Source organism: Engraulis encrasicolus, chromosome 9 (assembly GCF_034702125.1).
Source record: "Engraulis encrasicolus isolate BLACKSEA-1 chromosome 9, IST_EnEncr_1.0, whole genome shotgun sequence".
NCBI classification, from domain to species: domain Eukaryota; kingdom Metazoa; phylum Chordata; class Actinopteri; order Clupeiformes; family Engraulidae; genus Engraulis; species Engraulis encrasicolus.
Window position 1 is genome coordinate 11,485,347 of NC_085865.1, and position 8,295 is coordinate 11,493,641.

Genomic DNA, 8,295 nt, shown 5'->3' on the forward strand with positions numbered 1-8,295 from the left:
CATTGACTTCCATTCATATTAACCCTAACAATAGCTACAAAAAACTAAACTGTGCCCAAACCAGAACAATCCTTAACCTTAAAGGGACACTCTGTGCTGCTGCTGCACTGCTGGCCATTCACTAATGTTACCTTTTTCATGAATACTTACCACCACCATCACATTCCAAGTATTCAATATGACTGGGAAAATAGCACTTTTCATACACACTCAAAAAAAAATTCTGTTGGATTTACTTAAGAATATTATGGAAAGTATTTCCACATGATTATCTTTCTTATTTTTAACATTAGGCAACTTTGTTGATTTAACAGGATTACCTTCTGTTCATGTAACCTTACTTTCTTGAGTTGATCCAACATAACTGAGTCAGGGTATCAAAACCTGATTCAATTAAATTGATCCAACAGGATCTTATAATGTTCATCCAACATGTTTGATACTGGTTTGATTATCCCAATTCTCTCAAGTTGATCCAACAAGAGCTCATAATGTTGTATATGTGCTATTGAATCATGTGGAAATACTTTCCATGTTTTTATTAAGTAATTTCAAAGCATTACACTTAATCTTACACAGAAAAGGCTATAAATCTATGGAAAACAACACTACAAACCCAAGATGTTGAAGATTTGTTTTTTGTTTTTTTTTTTATCAACACATTCCCCAGGCCATTAATCAAAACACAAAATTGTCTTGAGGGTAATAAATAAAAAATAAACAAAAAAAACCTTTTAAACACTTACATACAAGAGCGTACACGTGTGTTGTAGGCCAATAATGCATTCCATACCACCAGTAGCACACCAACAGTCATTGAAAGGTTAATTACCATAATACTTGTCTACGATGACATAACACAGGGCCTTTAGTAATGCACTATGACTGTCCTTGCCATTCTAGTAACAACAAATTTGTAACGCTGTGTTTTTGTTTAAAGAAACTCCCGCACACTGACCATTTCGCTGTTCTTTCTTTAATAAATTTAAGTTTATTAAAGATAGAAGAGCGAAATGGTCAGTGTGCGGGAGTTTCTTTAAACTATTGCTGAGTGACCCATGGTGCCATCTCCGACGCACCTGCCAGCTGAGGTGTGCGAAAAAAGCCAAAGTTTAACGCTGTGTTTTTAACAGGTTGTTAAGTCAAAAAAAAAGAAAAACATTTTTTGAAAAAATTAAAAATAGAGTGCTGTATATGTGCTTGAGGAGGTACGCACGCACACAAGTTAAGAATAGTGTAGTGGACTTCAGAGCCTCTCAATGATCTGCTCAATGCAATGACTCTTTATTAAAAAATGCATAAAGGTGTTTGGCCATTTCAGTAATGTTTTACCAAAAGCTGTGTGTGAGCAATAATGTAGAAATGTGTATTTGTACTTCTAGTCAATTGTTATTATTATGTCTGCATTATTACTCACACACACACACACAACTTTCAAGGAGGATAACAAGTTTAGTGCGTAAACAAGGGCAAGAAATATGGCCACTGTAAGTGAATATTTGTAACCTGATTATCATGACTTACAAATCTCTTCGAGACTTGGTCTGACCAAGAGCATAACAACATTCTCAAACGGCATGGTTGACCCAACTCTCATGATTTGCTACTGGTCGAGGGCCGAACAGGCTGAGCCAAAGTTTAAACCAAACATTTTCTTAGTCCCAATAGAGCGTCTCTGCTCAAACCTTGTCACTTCCTCTAGCCAGGACGGTTGGTGATGCTGAAAGTCGATTGCTTCCCGACAAAGTGGGTGGAGTTTCCTGCTGTGGAGGGAACCCGAAAGTACCTGAACAAAGTTTTCCTGAGTGTGTGTAGCAGAGCCGAAGGTGTTGCGTCACTGCGAGGGCGGAGCCTGGGTAGGATGTTTGGCAAGCAGCCAAATGCAGTCACCCCTTTGAAAATGATTCCGATGTCCTCAGGACTGTCAGTAGCTTCTGAACCTTCATGGCGGATAACGTACCGTAGATGGCATGGATGCTTTCTGCCATAGCCGATTCCCTGTCAGCATGTTGTGCCTGAAACAAAGTAATTCGACAGATACACATGTAAATATTTAACTGATGTCCATGACATATTTTACCTTCTTAACCATCCATTTCAAACATGCTACCACAATACCAAATACACCAGGTGAAAAGTTAGACAATTTAACATCAGTTATTCTGACTTAATGTTTATACATCTCGATTGTCAACAAATCAGCAAAATTGTAGGCATCAAGATTCAAATTAACATTCTCTTTGTACATAATACCTGGGTCATGGGTATCATTATTCTGGAGGCATCGACCAACCATTCCCCCTTTCCTGATGGAACGCCTCCGTCAGATTTGGAGAATATGGAGAAGAACTTGACTGTTGACTTTTATTCTTCAGAACTCTGCACACACCTATAAAATCATAAAACACAAATACAACATGTACAGTATGTAGCTTATTTGTCTATTTTCAGGACACAAAAAAACAATTTACATATGAAAGTCCAAACAAAAGAGTGATAATCTCTTACACCTCTTGTGTGTGTGTGTGTATGTGTGTATGTGTGTGTGTGTGTGTGTGTGGCTCTAGCCCCCTGGTGGAGCTCCAGCACACAGAGGTCTGGGACACTGTAGCAGGATTCCATTTCTCCAGTCAAAAAAATAATCGGAGCAGTTATTGCTTCAATATCAATGGGAGCTCGCATTGAGAAGTCGCAGGACGAATTATAGACCACATTGATGCTTAAGAGAATTTGTTGGTGGTAAGGACATCATTACATACCAATATAAAGAGTAATCTATTGGAAGATGCAGCCGAGTAAAACATTTCATACCTTGAAATCTTCCAGGAGAGATTTCACCCGAGCGAGAGATGTCACCCGAGCTCTGATGCTGTCTCACATGACCCAAGTCACTGCCAGTGAGCAAGAGCCATCTCTGTTTGAAAATAACAACACCAGAACAAGGACACAATTGACACCTGGATACAACTTCTGGAAATTGTCTTGGTGATTAACTCTACACAAATAGATATGCAAAGCATTCTAACTTATCTCTTTAAAAAAGCATGGGCAGTCTGTGAATGCAAGAGAAGCACACTGCCTGTGACTTTGCTCTGGGCGTACATGATCTGGGCATACATCAGTGTCTCCCAACCTTTTTCGTCTTGAGTACCCCCTAAGCATTTTTGTCATAGTATGAGTACCACCTCACTCATGTTCTTTATCCCAATATGATCATGACCATACATTTGTTTTTATTCATAAAATAAAACATACTCCTAGTGGTACACGTACCCCTGGTTGGGAAACACTGCATTACATTCATCTCACCTAACATTGAAGCATAGTAAAACGTACCCTGAAATCCTCCAGATTGCATCTTTTGCCAGCATCAACAGGCTACTGCATCACGTGGTACATTTCTGTAATAAACAATATGTGAAAGCGTGAAAGCCCATTGGGAAACTCCAACTCCCATTGTCATTGTGACACAGCACTCCACAGCACACAAGTGAACACTGCACACTGCACACAACGAAATTGCATTTTATGCCTCACCCGTGCAAGGGGGCAGCCCTCAGTGGCGCCCCATGGGGAGCAGTGCGGCGGGACGGTACCATGCTCAGGGTACCTCAGTCATGGAGGAGGATGGGGGAGAGCACTGGTTGATTACTCCCCCCACCAACCTGGCGGGTCGGGAGACGAACCGACAACCTCTGGGATGCAAGTCTGACGCCCTAACCGCTCACCCATGACTGCCCTAATATCAGTAATTGATTATATTTATCAAATGTTACACACAGTTTTTACAGTTACATTTTGTTTCACTATGGTAATCAATGTTTTAAAATTAGTCATTTTGAATTAACAGGCCACTGCCTTATTTAGGCTTCTTGGTTAAGTGAGCATACATAAATAAAGTAGCCTAAACTCTAATCCAGGGGTGCCCAACCCTTTTTTTAACCGAGATCTACTTTTGAAGTTGATGGTCTGCCGTGATCTACCAAGTCAAATTTCAGGATGTCAGTATGAAAATTTAAGATCACCATTTATTAATCACCATTATTATGAACAAAATGTTTTTAGTAGGCTACTATGGCCGTATCTTTTCAGTGTGTTTTTAAAGTGTGTTGAATAGCCTACGTTTACAAAGCAATGCAGTGCTGCATTGCTTTGTAGTATGCAGAGATAATTTCAGTCCTACACAAGTCATAAACAACTGAAACAATTTCAAAATGATAAATATTTGGCATAAAAGCAGCATAGGCCTATGTAGGCACACAGGCCCTATTTCTAAAATATGATGAAGCATTATCATGACTTCAGTGGTCAAAATTAAAAAGGGCTCAGAACTTCACCATTTGTTATGGGTAAATAGTAGGCCAGTTAAGTTCACTTTACTATGAGAGAGAGAGAGAGAGAGAGAGAGAGAGAGAGAGAGAGAGAGAGAGAGAGAGAGAGAGAGAGAGAGAGAGAGAAATGAGAGAACTCATTGAATTGGTTAACACCCTTGTTAAGAGTGACTTCTTCTATGAAGGTTTTTTTTCCCAGCTCTCTGGGACAGTAGCAGAGCAAAGGCTTTCTATTGTGAGTTTGGCCAATCGTTCTGTCCACAACTGGAGCAGGAAACAGCACAAATTGAAGTGAATTCCATACATGTCAGCTAACATTTCCCTTACACGCGGCACGCGATGTAAACGCAGTTAGCGATGATGATAGCGATTTGGACAAAGATCCTCGCATATCGCCGCGTCATAACGCATCGTTGCGCACATGTTCTGTTACTCACCCGATGTTACATGTGTGCACACATGAATCAACTGCAATACCCTTACGGTCACTTCCTAATGCTTTCCCCTCATTCTGTGTTACAGTGGGACTAATTATCTAACCAATACAGTAGTACCAGCAGCTTACTACATAGCCTACTTTTGAAAGACAGTATTTTCCCTGTCACATTACATGTCTCTCGACTGCCACTCCCCTCGAGATCGACTGGTACCTCGCGATCGACTCGTTGGGCACCCCTGCTCTAATCTAATTCATTGCAGCTTACAGTTTACGCAGGTGTGCAACGTTCAAAAAGAGCACCAGTTTATTAGCCAGGTGGATTGACTACACGCCACGTCTGTATTCAGAACCCGCTTAGAATTGTATTTGGTCTGACTGTGGATTGGGTTAACATGGCTCTCACTGAAGCTGACGAACTTTATGACGGCTCGCCTCAGTGCGTTTCAAAGCGCACTCCACTGATTTCCCTAAATGCGCCGCAAAGCTCTCACTGTCCACAAAGCAACGCATAAAGGCTTGCTCATAAACTCATCGGAGCACGCGCAACATGCTGTAGTAGGACGCAATGTAGACCAGTTGTAATTAGGATTTTCTTTTCCCTGGGCCAGATTCACACACGAGCGTGGCAGAACGGCAGCGAGACGTCTTTCTGCCTGGTCTCGGCCAATGTCTATCTGCTCTACCTCTAGCTACGGGGGATTTTGAACAGGACTGGCCGCGCACACCAAATGCTGTCGTTGTGAAATGCTGACACCGGCGGCCGAAAGTAAACAGAAAGTCCTGTCTTCTCGCTTTCGTCCAGCCACACACTAGTGTGAATCTCTCCTTAAAATCACAATTTGTTACGCTTTGCCAAAACCCATGCCCTGCCGAGATGATATGACATAAATTCACCGGAGGAATGGCAAACCAAGGTTTTTGCTTCAGAGTTAGGCTATCATTTCCCTCTGAATTCAAAGGGAATTGGTGGCAGGCATCCAATAAATTAGCTCGCTAGCAAACAATGCACAGTCGACACGTTTGACATGAAATACAGGGCATTAAACACCAGCTCGGCGGCTGTAAGCAAAAAAAAACAACCTAAAATATTGTTTAACTTTTCCTACACTTTGCAAGAAGAAGGTGGACACCGTGTTTCTGCACAGAACATGCTAGTAAAGCCTTAGTCTGTTCCCATAAGTCCCATCACTCGGCGGCCATCTTGGCTACGCCTCAAACTGACTATTTGAGATTAGTCAGTGATGGGGTATATATGAATGAATGGGGGAAATAATGTTGTGTGACAGTGGGACAACACAGCGATACACAACTCATATGGTTGGAATCACAATGAAAAACTGGGTTTAATGCCAGTCTTAGAATGACCGAAACATGAAAGTAACACTTTAAAACAGCGTTTTTCTTTATGCTAATTTTGATCTGCGCATGCGCCACATTCCACGACAACGTTCTGTTTTGCGGCAGGTGGGAGCAAGTTGCGTGGACTTCACCTCTTCCGGCCAGCTGTCAAACGGGCATCCATTCTCCGGTCATCGTACAGAAAAGACACTGGATTTATTTTCTGATAGCCAAAGCAGTAAGCACAATGGTCGTCCCTGCTCATCAGTAATAAAAAAATAGGCTATTGAATAAATTAATGATGTAGGCTAGCCTGCCTCAAAATTGGTGTTTTAAACTGTGATATCATGTTGTTGCCCAAACTGATAATATCATAGGCCTATGACCAACGGTGAAAAATCTAAGAAAAAAAGCTAAACTGATCAAAGTTGAATGTCTTGCAGACTTGCTCCCGTTTTGCTTTTTCTTAGCCTACTTATTTGTTTTCAACCATAAGAAAAACCACAACGGGTGTGCACATGTATGCACACGGCCGTTTTTGTTTCCGTGATTATATCTGTCCCTTTGTCTTGCACCTGCATTTTGGATGGGCGCAGAAAGGTGATTAATGGTCGAGTTGCGCTCTCTGCCCAATTCACAATGAAGTTTCCACGGACAGCAAACAAACCACATGGCCGCCAGCAAACAAACCGATTAGGTACGAGCAGTCGTAAAGGTTTACGTTTGCACTTGCGTCGAGGCGTCGAGACGATTGGATAAGTGACAGCGCAGCTCAGCAAGCAATTGGCTCTCGTTACCGGACAGGTGGGAGTGACACCGGCAAACGCCATGTTCGCGTAGCCAAAATGCTCTCGTTCATTCCTATGGAAGGTTTCATGAGTGATTCGTCTCGTATAAGACCGTCTCTGGTAAAGCTACATCCAGCATGTTGCCCGACTACCCAACACAAATGTTGGCAAATCAATAACATCAACCTTTGAACATAGCATGTGCAGCAGCAAAATAAGATTGTGATATTAACACATTACACATTTGATCAGAGTTAGAGCATGTTTGAGGATTTATTGGAAGAGATGTCCTTACCTTGCAGGCGAACTAGTCTGTTTACTCCTCGCGCCTTCCTGCAATTTGAAAAGCTGGAGCGTTGCATTCTGGGTAGTTTGAAGAAATTGCCTGACTGCGTTGGGTTCTTTCAACATAACACAATCTATAAATAGGCTAGGCCTATCTGCCTAGTAAATCTAACACGATATTTTCACTAAACTGACAACATTGAGTTAAAACTGCATGCAACACTTGTGTCAATTTTACAACCAGCTAGAATCGTTTTTTTGAGTGCATGAAAAGGGGGATCTTCTCCATGGTACGCCATTTTGAATGTCCAAAAATAGCCATTTTCAGCTGCAAACATGACTGTACTTGGACCATACTAGAAAATATTTGTTTATTACTTAGTAAATTTGGCAATAGGCAGCCCAGTTTCAATGAGCAGCATAGTTGCAGTACCTTTTTGACCATTTCCTGCACAGTGTACCTTTAGCCTGTCATTGAGGATTTTTCCTACACTTTAACTTTTACCAGTAACGAAAAAACTACCCCAGCAAAAGGATTCAAAACATTTGGGGTCCAGGATTTGGGCCCCACATGGAGCAAGGGACCCACCTTATTGGTGTGCTGCAATAGCAGTGGCCTCACAAAGGCAGATTGGTGCAGTAAACACACACAAACACACACAAACGCACACGCACACGCACACACACACACACACACACACACACACACACACACACACACACACACACACACACACACACACACACACACACACACACACACACACACACACACACACACATACAGTGAGTCCAATATGTATTTGATCCCTTACTGATTTTGCCGGTTTTCCCACTAATAAAGACATGATCAGTCTATAAATTTATGATAATGTGTATTAAAACATGGAGAGACAGAATATCAAAAATAAATTCCAGAAAATAGCTTAAAATAATATATTTTAATTTATTTGTATTTAATTTAGGCAAATAAGTATTTGACCCCTCTAGCTAAAGAAGATAAAATGCTTTGTGGCAAAGCCCTAGTTGTCTAGCACTGAGGTCAGATGCTTCTTTTAGTTGACGACAATGTTTGTGCATAGTAGAACATATTTTTTCCCATTTTTCTTTGCAG

General features: G+C 41.4%; 1 long non-coding RNA gene across 2 annotated transcripts; it reads right to left on the minus strand.

The window, feature by feature from the left end:
- Window positions 1-1,961: 1,961 nt before the first annotated feature.
- Window positions 1,962-7,339, minus strand: LOC134454979 (uncharacterized). 2 transcript variants are annotated; one of them, XR_010035957.1, is made up of 5 exons: window positions 7,192-7,339; window positions 3,337-3,401; window positions 2,812-2,914; window positions 2,254-2,389; window positions 1,962-2,015 (listed from the first exon to the last, which is right to left on the minus strand). It is a non-coding gene; the product is annotated as an uncharacterized LOC134454979 (long non-coding RNA). The 2 variants fall into 2 exon arrangements; XR_010035956.1 differs by having other exon boundaries at window positions 2,812-3,401.
- Window positions 7,340-8,295: the final 956 nt, after the last annotated feature.